This window comes from Marmota marmota, unplaced genomic scaffold, assembly GCF_001458135.2.
Source record: "Marmota marmota marmota unplaced genomic scaffold, marMar, whole genome shotgun sequence".
Lineage (NCBI taxonomy): Eukaryota > Metazoa > Chordata > Mammalia > Rodentia > Sciuridae > Marmota > Marmota marmota.
In genome coordinates, this window is record NW_026000205.1 from 15,918,186 (window position 1) to 15,929,342 (window position 11,157).

Consider the following 11,157-nt stretch of genomic DNA (forward strand, 5'->3'; position numbering starts at 1 on the left):
ACAAGGTAGTTTTCTGGCTGTTTCTAGAAAGAATCTGGGAGATCCTTGAGGTCCCTTTAATGCAACATCTCAGATGCCTCCCTGTAGCACGGCAACCCCCACCCCTCCAATCTGCCCTAGAAGGGAACACAGTGCCTGGCATTTTAGATTCTCAGAGTCACAGACATGGCATGTCTCTGTGCTTTGACTTATGCTCCCTGGAGGAATCTTTCCACATTGAGGTGTCTCCAGAGGGCAGAAACATCTGGTCCCTGGTGAACTTCAGTCTGGCTTTGTCCCTGTGACTACTCCCTTGGCACAAACACTCTGATGACTTGAGTGACTTGCCATTCTTAGCTGGTAAGGAGATAAAAAGAAAATCCCTCATGTTGTTCTAACTCCTTGAAGATCTTTCCTCCTGTGAACCTCACTTTGGAGCACCCTTGATTATACAGAATAGAAAAGTCACATTCTTTCTGGAAGTCTCTTGGCTGGTAGCCAAGACTCTAGCATGGGTCTCTGGACCCCCCTTCTCCTCCCTACAGTGCATCTCCTGGCTGGCTGCCTCCTCCTTAGCCAGTTCCTCCCTGGATCACCCAGGACACCTTGGAATCATTCCCAGAGAAGAAAAGATGCCTCTTCCTGGATATGCCCAGAGCAGAGCTCCCTCACTAGCTTGTTCAAGCAGCAGCAATGGGCCAGACTATCCATGACCAAAACATTCTCTCAGCCCCACTCTCAATGGTCTCATTCTGATACTCCACTGAAGGAAGGGGAATCAATAAAAGTAGCTTGAAAAGCTATGTAGCAATAAGACCCATAGGAATGAAGACCATCAAGTACTGAGGAAGAAATTAATAAAAAAATATGTCCATAAGCTTTACAGGGAATATTACAGAACTTTTTCAAGAGCTCTCAAAGAAGTCTAAACTCAATGGAGAGCTATACCATATTCATGGATAGGGAAGTTGAACATAGTGTAGATGTTCACTCTCTGCAGAGGGATCCATTGACTCAACGTTATTTCATTTAAAATCCCAACGGGAACTTTCAAGAAACTTGTTAAATGAAATGGAAGAATAAGGAGGCAAGAATAGCTAGAACTTTTCTCAAGATGAAGGGTATCAAGGAAAGACTCACCCAGTTATATCTCAGGACTTAGTGTGAATCTTCAGTAAAATACAGTGAGGTATTAAGGCAGAGGGAAAGAAATCAACCAGATAAATAGAAAGCCTAGAAATAAAATTTCACTCTAAGGTATATAGTATTCAGTATATGAAAAAAAAAATTGTGTCACAACAATAAAGGACAAAAAAAATATGCCCTCGCTATTGAATAATTAAAGCTGAAAACTTACTAGCCATTTGAGAAAAGAAAAAAAAAGTATCTTCTTTGCATATCATGTTGACAAACCAAATCCAGTTGGATTAAAGACTTAAATATTAAAAATGGGACTTTACACTTCTTGGTAGAAAATGTATCTAAATATCATTTAGACTTTGGGGCAGGAATAGATCCCCTTAAAAACATATAAGTAATTATAAAGAAAAATATTAATACAATCAACCATGTTAAAATTAAGAACTTTGTACTTATCCAAAGATATTTTTAAAGTAAAAAGACAAGTCATTAGATACTTGCAATGAGTATCACTAAAATTATGAATAGTTCATTGAATTGTATATCAATAATAAGAGCATAGGCAACCCAATGGGGAAAAGGCAAGGGACATGAACATGCATTTCACAGAAGAATAAATAAATAGAATCAATATGTTTATAACTAATAAAAGATCAATATTATTGGTGATTAGGGAAATGCAATCAAGAACATAATGAGAGACGGTTTCATACTTACTTAATTAATATATACTAACAGTATAATAATACCAGGTGCTGGAGAGAATATGGATCTACATGATCTTTTATATGTGGTTAGAGAAGCAACCACTTTACAAAATCATCTTGGAATCAGGTCCTACAATTGACTATTCTCAGCAATTTCACTCGTAGATATATAAAACCCAGAGGCAAATTATGCATGTATAAAAGAAGAAAGGCGCAAAGATGTTCATACATCAGTTTGTAATATCAGGATCCCAGAAACAACCCAAGTGCCCATTCACAGAAGAGCAGATAATTAGTATTTTCACCCAATGGAACACTATATGGGAACACTACATACCAGTGAACAATGTCCAGATGCAATACTACAAAAGAATCTTAGCAATATAAGATTAATTGCTAAAGTAAGCCACAAATGATCATATACAAGATGGCACCCTTCTAAAGTTAAAAACAACCAAACAAAAATATATGCTTATCGGAATGCAATGTGGACATAATAAAATAAACCAAAGGAGAACAAAAGATGGACAGAGAATTGAGAAGACAGTTCCCTTGAATAAGGGGGGGTGGGGATACAGGGTGTTGGGTAGGTTATTAATTAAGTTCTTAGGTTTGTTCTGGGTATTGGACTCATTGAAAGAACCATTTAACAATTTGAGAGGCTGAGGCAGGTGGATCAAGAGTTCAAAGCCAGCCTCAGCAAAAAATGAGGCACTAAGCAACTCAGTGAGACCCTGTCTCTAAATAAAATACAAAAATAGGACTGGGGATGTGGCTCAGTGGTCGAGTGGCCCTGAGTTCAACCCCTGGTATGACTCCTCACACCCCCTGCAAAAGAAAAGAAAAGAAGAAAGAAGAAGAAAGAAAGAAAGAAAGAAGGAAAGAAAGAAAGAAAGAAAGAAAGAAAGAAAGAAAGAAAGAAAGAAAGAAAGAAAGAAAGAAAGAAAGAAAGAAAGAAAGAAAGAAAGAAAGAAAGAAAGAAAGAAAGAAAGAAAGAAAGAAAGAAAGAAAGAAAGAAAGAAAGAAAGAAAGAAAGAACCATTTAAGTTATAATGTGACATAAGGGCCATGCACAGAGCAAGGATGAATGTGTAGGAACTAAGGAGGATGAAAGATCTGCTCTACGTACTCAGGTCTAACCTGTCGTAAGCACACGGGCCTTGACCTGGCAATTCCACTTCTAGGGATGCCTCCCACGGAAAATAACCCGAGATGTGTGCACAGAGCTGTGCACAGGCTGGTCAGGGCTGAGTTGTTTCTCCCAGCATTAATGCCCGACCATGGAGGACCAGCTAAATAAACACATGGTACTGTCGTGCGATGGAATATTAAAGAAGTTTCAAGAAGTAGGGTGGCATTTTGTACATATGTACACTGGGGGAAAAATTAAAATGAAATGCAGCAGAAAATCTACAACTCTGAGAGCATGATGAAATTATGCTTTGTCTTCGTCTTTTCTTCCATCTATGATTAGGCTATCCTATCATTTTTAAAGGTATATTTAAAATAATAAAGGGCAAACTATCACAGCTGGGGTATGAGAAAAACAGCTGCTATGAACAAGACTCTTTTTCAGATATTCTTCTAATAACTTCCTCACTTGGGCAAGGAGGACACTTTTTAATATTTTATCTTTTCATATTTTACATGTTAAAATGTTTGTTACAGAAACTGGGACAATAGAGAAAAATATAGATAAATACCCCAGAATCCCTCCACCCAGCATAGCCTTTCTTCCTTCTGACCCTTTTCTCCAAAGTAGACTCAAGAATTACAGGCCCTCTACCAGGCTTCAGCACAGTTATGGGGATGATTAACTTAACATATAACTTGACTAAGGTTTGGTACCTAGGATTGGTTAAACTCAAGTCCACATGTTGCTTTGAAGGTACTTGTTAGATGTGATGAGTAGTTACTGGGGGTGAGCCTCATCTAATCAGTTGAAGGCACCAAGAGAAAAGACAGGTTCCCTGGGGAAGAAGGAATTTTGCCTTCAAACTGACTTTGAACTTGAACTGAAACATCAGTTCTTCTCTGGGCCTCTAGCCTGTTGGTCTGCTTTGCAGATTAGGACTGTCATCATCAAGTAAGCTGACTGCTTGAAATCTTTGTCTAAATGTGTGTGTGTATGTGTGTGTGTGCGCACGTGTGTCTGTGTGTGCCTCCACCCTACCAGTTCTGTTTTTCTGGGTAACCCTGGCTAATACCTACTAATACAATTACATATATTTGCATTTAGAATTTTTTTATAACAGGATATGCACATTCTATTTTCACATCACATTGAATACATCATAAGCATTAGCCAATGTTATTTTAGGTCTTTAAAAACCTTCTTAATAGGGGCTGGAGTTGTAGCTCAGTGGTAGAGCGCTTGCCTAGCATGTGTGAGACACTGGGTTTGATTCTCAATGCCATGTGTAAACAAATAAATAAAGGTCCATCAATAACTAATAAAAATATTTTTTTAAAAGCTTCTTAATGATCATATATTTTTATGATTTATTTTTAACCAGTTCCCTACTGCCAGACCCTTGGACTATCCCCCAATTTTTCACTATCATAAATAATGATGCAACTAACAGATTATGGACATCATCTTTACCTCGCTGATTCAATCTTTACAACATTATTTGTTTATGGTGCTGGGGATGGAACCCAGGCCTCATGCATGCTAGCAAGTTTTTTTTCCAAAGGACTAAGGAGTCAGGGGTCTGGAATCTAGAATTGATTTGACTGGGTCCCGCAGGTTGCTCCATCTCTGGTGGCCTCAGTGGGTTGACCTCCATTATTTCCAGCCACTAGTTATGAGCTACATCACCAGCCCTTTTTATTTTATTCTGAGACAGGGTCTTACTAAATCGCCCAGGCTGGGCTCAAACCTGCGATCCTCCTGCCTCAGCCTCCCAAGTCACTGGCATTATAGGTCTGTGTTACTGATCCACTCTTTCCTGGTCCCCCAGTGTCACTGAGTTCCTCGGTGACACCTCTATCCAGGCTTCTCCACTGAACAGCCCTCAGGTCACCCAGCTGCCCAGCCAGAAAACAAGGGATGATCCTCGTTACTTCTGTTCCCCTGTGAGTCCACCCGTGAGTCCTGTCAGTTCTGAGTCAAAAATATACTTAAAATTTGCCCCTTTATCTCCATCGTCCTCACCACCCTCTCCTGAGGGTTGTAACAACCTTCTATTCATCCACCTGCTTCCATGCTCGGCCTCCCACGGCCCGTTCCAAAGGGAGTGGACCTAGTGGTCTTCTTTAACTCAGAGTCAGGTCCAGTCTAGTCCCATTTGGAACCCTTCAGGGGCTTCCTGTTCCAGAGAAGAAGCCCTTCCCAGGCCAGCAAGGCCCTGGTGACATTCCATCCCCCTGCAGGCCTCTCTCTGCCCTGTGCCCTACAGTCTGATCTCAGGGACACTCCCAGGAGCTCAGTCCGGGCCTTGGCACTGGCCGGCTCCTCTGCCCAGGTGCTCTGTGCAGCTTGTCTGTTTACCCTTGGGTCTGGGTGACCGTTGCCTCCTCCGAGGTCTCTCTTGACCCCGCCCCCCTTGTTTCTGCAGGTTCATTTGGTATTTAGGTTGTTTTCCTCACTAGACTCCAAGTTCCATGAATTTAGTGATGAGACCTGTCTACCAGCTTCAATCACATGATAGGAACTCAATACAGACTTTTGAATAAATGAAATCTGTCTCCCTCAAACAGACTGTTAGAAATCTAAACCCGCAGAAGCAGCGATCCACCACCTCCCAGGGCAGGAAAGCCACCGAGGCGGGCTCGGGCCTCTTCCGGGCCCCTCTGGTGAACAGACTTTCGGCAGCACCAAGAGGGCGGAGGTCCCGTGCATGCTCTGGTGGCAGGAGGCAAATGGCTCACACCCTCTCCAAAACTGAGTCCCGTTTCCCCAGGACCTAATTACAGCCATCAGAGCAGGTCTGCAGGAGGAAAGGTGGACAATGTGGCTTGACATTCCCGGGGATGCTGTGGGCAGCCCCCGGCGAGGACTGAGGGGCCGTCACCAGGTTTCCTTAGGCAGTGGGTGAAGGAGAGAGTAGAAAAGGAAAAAGAAAAAAGAGGGAGAGGAGGAGAAAGAGAAGAAGGCAGAACAGGAGAAAGCAGGAAGGTGAGCAGGATGGGAAACATAAGGAAGGGAAGAGGGGGAGATTGGCAGCTGCTCAGGCTTCCGAGGGTCAGAAATGGGACAGAGGCGCCCAGGAGTAGCACTGGGGAAGCCAGGGGCACAGCTCCAATTCTGAGCCTCTCCCTCCACCGAATCCGACCATTCTACAGGGCAACCATGGCTCCCCTCTGGCTCCACCTGGAACACGAATGCGAAGGCGCCTGCGAAAGCTTCCCCTGCTCTGAGCCCTCCCTTCACCTGAAGGTCCTCTGTGTCTTCAGCCCATCAAGATAGGGACAGGGGAGAAAAAGGCAAGATCACCCAACCATGACCTGGGACCAAAGCAAATGTCCTTTAAAGGAAATGGCTGGGTAGGGTGGCACACGCCTGTAATCCCAGCGGCTCAGGAGGCTGAGGCAGGAGGATCGTGGATTCAAAACCAGCCTCAGCAATTTTAGATCCTGTCTCTAAATAAAAAATAAAAAGGGCTGGGGATGTGACTCAGTGGTTAAGTGCCCTTGAGTTCAATCCCTCATACCGAAAATAAATAAATAAATTAATTAATTAATAAATGAACGAACAAGGAAATGTGTTCCTACACCCTACAGAAAACTGTCACCATCCTCCACCCTCTTCCTTTTAAGCACTTCCATCTACAGTGTTCCCTTAGGCCACCCAGCTTTCCACATGGACCTATCCTGGCTCAGGGGTTAGGTCACTGGGGATGTGCCCCTGAAGGGGATGGAGGAACTCTCCTCTCCTCCTCCTCCTTTCTTACTTTCCGGCAGCCATGAGGTAAGCAGGCCTCCTCTTGCCCTGCATTCCTGCCGTGAGTACAGTGTTGCCATAGGCCCAAAGCAACATTGTCAAGCAAACATGGACTAGAACCTTTAAAACTGAACCAAAGCAAACGTTTTATCTTTTTAAGTTGACTATCTCAGGTATTTTGTTATCATATGGAAAGTTCACTAACAGAAAATACTTGTGATAATCTTGGTTGTCAACTTGCCAAAATGCATTCTGCTGTCACGTATAACTAAAAAGAACAAGTAAAACATTTAAAGAAAAAAAAATGGCTCAGAAATGTAGAATAACTTGGACTAGTGTTGGTCAGCTAGGAAGGGTCAGAGCTGGGGGGTGAGAGTGAGCTCCTGGTCCCCAGGGCCAACACCTGTCCTCTGGGCCCTGTGTATATAGCTTCAAGGGAATGTGCTACAGATGAACATCCAAATAGCTTTCAATGTTCAGTGGAGAAGTCGGTCCATGGTTGCAGAACACAAAAAACACCTCTAAAAGGCCCTTTCATGTTCTGACAACACCAAAGAAACAGAAAGAAAGAGAAATTCCCCCGTGAGCATGAAATGAGACACCCCAAATAACACATGCAAGATAACCTTTCATGGAGGCAATTGTCAGTCACCAGCTTGGTCCCCTCTCCCAGAGACGTGTTCTAAGAAATGTGTACAGCACTGTTCCCTTACAATTTAGATGTTGTTGAAGGAAACGATTTTTTTTTTTTCCTGAGAAATTCTTAACATACTCCCATTACATGCTTGGACCATTTGTGCCCTTAGCAGTGAGATCCCCAGATCCTTAGCTGCCCCCTCTCAAAATGCACACTCTATACATTTGTTTACGTGGAGCTGGGGCGCTGTCTTGATTGCACAGCAGTGCAGCTTGCTGATGAGGTTTGCCGTTGACATTTCCACATTAGCTGGCTTTTGTCAATTGTGGCAGCCTAAGAAATTCTATCTTAAGGGCTGCTCTTTATTAAATTTGCAAGATACAAAACTGTGACTGACAAATAGTCTCCTTTCCCTTTGCAAATGCATAAATAACGGCCAGCAACTCTCAAGTAATTAGAATGTGCTCTCGATTTAAGCCAAAATCGCCAAAGAGTTTTTACAAGGATCGGGGTGTCCGACATTTGGCTGAACAAAACATGTTCTCAATATTTTTCAACAGTTTTCGGCAGGCAGATCTTTGGGGGATTTGAATGGGGGGAGAGGGCGCAGCAGGGGGAAAGCAGAGGAAAAAGCATTTACATGAGCCTCCTTGTTCTAGGTTTTACCAAACTTTGTCACAGAATCTTCTATGTGCAACTCTTTTATGCTATCAGTGACATAATTCCTATTTTTTTCCCCAGCCATTATATATGATAAATAAAACAATGCTCTGAAAACACTGAGATCTCTCATCAATGTCATTGTGAAAAGGGCCCAGATAAATGAGTCCTGGAATCACAGGCAGATGACATGGCTGGCCATGTATCATCTTCTATGTATTGAACGTAGTCTTTGTAAAGATAGAGCGGTAATAAAGAGTGGTATTGTGTGCTCTGAAAGGCTGTGTGGGTCTATGCATGACTAATCTGTCTTTCTGCATTATTTTATTCAATCTTCTCTGACTTTATGCCTTTGACATTTTTGCTACACTCAGTAAATTTGAGTGAATAGGCAATTTTAAAGAATTTTTATAGGGCTTCAGAGAAGTCATATGCAGACTGTATCTTTGTTCAAATTTAACAGTTTAAATATTTCCTTTGTCTAGGGTGCAGAGTAATCTTTAGACAAAAAAAAAATAAATGAAAGAATGCTTTAACCTTAAGATTTTAACAATGTTTCCTGAAACAGTTCAATTATTTAAAGAAGAAAAGAAAAAGGAGGAGAAAAAAAATAAGAGCAGGCTCATAATCAAGGAGCTGCCCAACTTTTAAAAAAATTTTATCATTATTATAAACAGAAGACTGGCCGTCCTGAAGATAAAGACGTTCTGGTTTTTCCAGAACCCAGAGATGCAGATGATGAAATTAAAAGGGGGCGTTTTCTGAATACTGTAGAGTTCACACGGCCTCCCTCCAGCTTCACCCACTTTTTCTGACTTTGCTCTGCCAGGGTAATTGTCTGTCTTCACTGTGTGTCTTTAATTTGCTGTATATCATCATATCACTATCTAATCTATAACACTAGTTTGGCTAGGCCCTGCAGTTTAAATAATTTATATCACAGAGGCATGCAATATGAAAATAAAGAATTATTTCCTTTGCTGAATCGGGTAGAAGTCCCCACCTGACACATATCAGACCACTACACTTCAAGAGACTCACTCTCCCTTCTATTTAGGTTGTTTAATGATTCGGAGAAAAACTGGGATTACTTGATAAAACTGTTTGGGATAGCAGGTGCTATCCTCGTAGTTTGAGCTTATAAATACTTTTTAAAAGATTACTAAAGTATGTAAAGTGAACCTAAACTTCAGATGACCCCATCCTGATGGATTCATATACCTCAGCACATAGTACAGAAACTCTATGCAAAACATAGTCCATTTACTTCATTTTTTAAAAAATAAATCACTCCATAAGCCGACATCTAACAGGGTGACTGAAAAGTTATGTTTAAATACCTTCAAGGAGCTTTCCAGAAATTGGACCACAGGATTCCCTCCAATGGGAAGCTGGTTCTCAGTGAGAGATTCAGGGTAACCGTTGATCCCCAGGTTCTCTCTGTCCAGTGCAGCGGAGCCCTTGGGCCCACATTCTGGAGCAGGATGGAGTTGGGTCAATGGCAGAAGGCACCCTTCCCCCAGGTATCCAGAGAACGCAAAGGGCTGAGAGCTGTAAGCTCTGGCCTCCTGCAGGACGGAGCTGGTGTGCAGGTATCCTCACTGCCTCTGGTGGTGGCTCCCCACCTCCCTGCTCAGCAGGACCCAGGGCAGGGCAAGGGGTGGGCCTCTTAGGGGAAGCAAAGGCAGGGGTGTACCAGTTATCCCAAGAGCTATCTGATGACAGACTGCAGGAGAAGGCTGTGATGGGGTGAGAGCATGGTCCCTCAACAATCTCCTTCCCAGGAGCAGGAACTCGTGTGAACGGCAAGAGGCTCCAGAGTCGAGTCATGGTTCACATACAAGGAAGTCATCGGTCATCACCAGCACTCGTGGTGTCCCCACCATGAACGCCGACCGGAAGACAGCTTTCGTCTTGCTGAGAACTCATGGTGATAAATGTACAGGTCCAGTGTGTGGGACTGAACATTTCTGTCATCATCTAGCAGGGAAGGCACCCTGGATGTATCATGTCTGGGTTTGTGACTTCTGCCTCGTAAATGGATAAACACTTCACATCTCCATGTAAGACTGAAACATGAATCCCCTATCTTTTTTCACAGCAGACACAAACAAATACTACTTTTTATCGCTGCAAAGCACTTGATGTAAGTTCATTAAAATGAAAGATTAGAGAGCCCCCAAAATGTAGGATAATATGATTCATGTATAGATCCCTGATAACAGATGCGGTTTCTATTATTTTCCTACCACATAAAGGACTAATCCTGCTCCTGCAGGAAGAGTTACCTTCCTCTTTATGAACCATTTTCATAAAACTGAATAAACAACAAACACATCCATGATTAGCAATGACAGTTCCCCATTGATTTATTTGACTCACATCCGAAGGAGAGGTCTCGTTACAGGCCTGTCTCTGCACATTTTCATTAAATAATAAAACTTTAAAAATGAAATGATCCACCGTTTCCAAGAGAATCAAAAATAATATGTGCTGCAACTTAAAGAGATCTCACCAATGTTACCAAGCAGGACGTAGAATTTGCATTTTTTAGAACCCTAGTCCTTAAAAGTGAAGCAGTGGAGGAGAGGCCCTCTCACCGGTACGCTTTTTAAGCCCAGCCTGAGCTCTCTATGCTTGAGAGCATCTTATGATGCTGTAACTAACCTCAAACCTGGAGCAGCAGGGGGGCAACAAACCTCAGAATACAGCAATGTCATGCTTTACAGGCACTCTCTCAGCAACAGCATGAATGAGGGGGGAAATTGGTTGCCTAGGAAACCCTCCAGTCCTGGTAATTATTACTGTAACTGACTGCACACCCCACCTATAACAGAAATGAATAATAATTTATAATCGCTGACTGGCAGCTTTCTGTCTGTGCCTCTGCTCACCACTGCTACCTACTGGCGTGCAAAATTAGCTACAAGCAAACAGTGGGGTATGCCAGAGAGAAAAACCACCAGCAGAAAGAACATTTAAAGAAATCTTCCCCATCTTTCTCCACCAGGTTCTGAATATAGTTCAAGTAAATTGCTGCTCGATCGATAGAGCAAAAATGAAAAGTGCTTTGTGTTCGTCTACACAATGGGGGTTGAACAATCTAATGGAAGTTGGTCATCTCAATTAAAAGCAATTTCATATTGTGA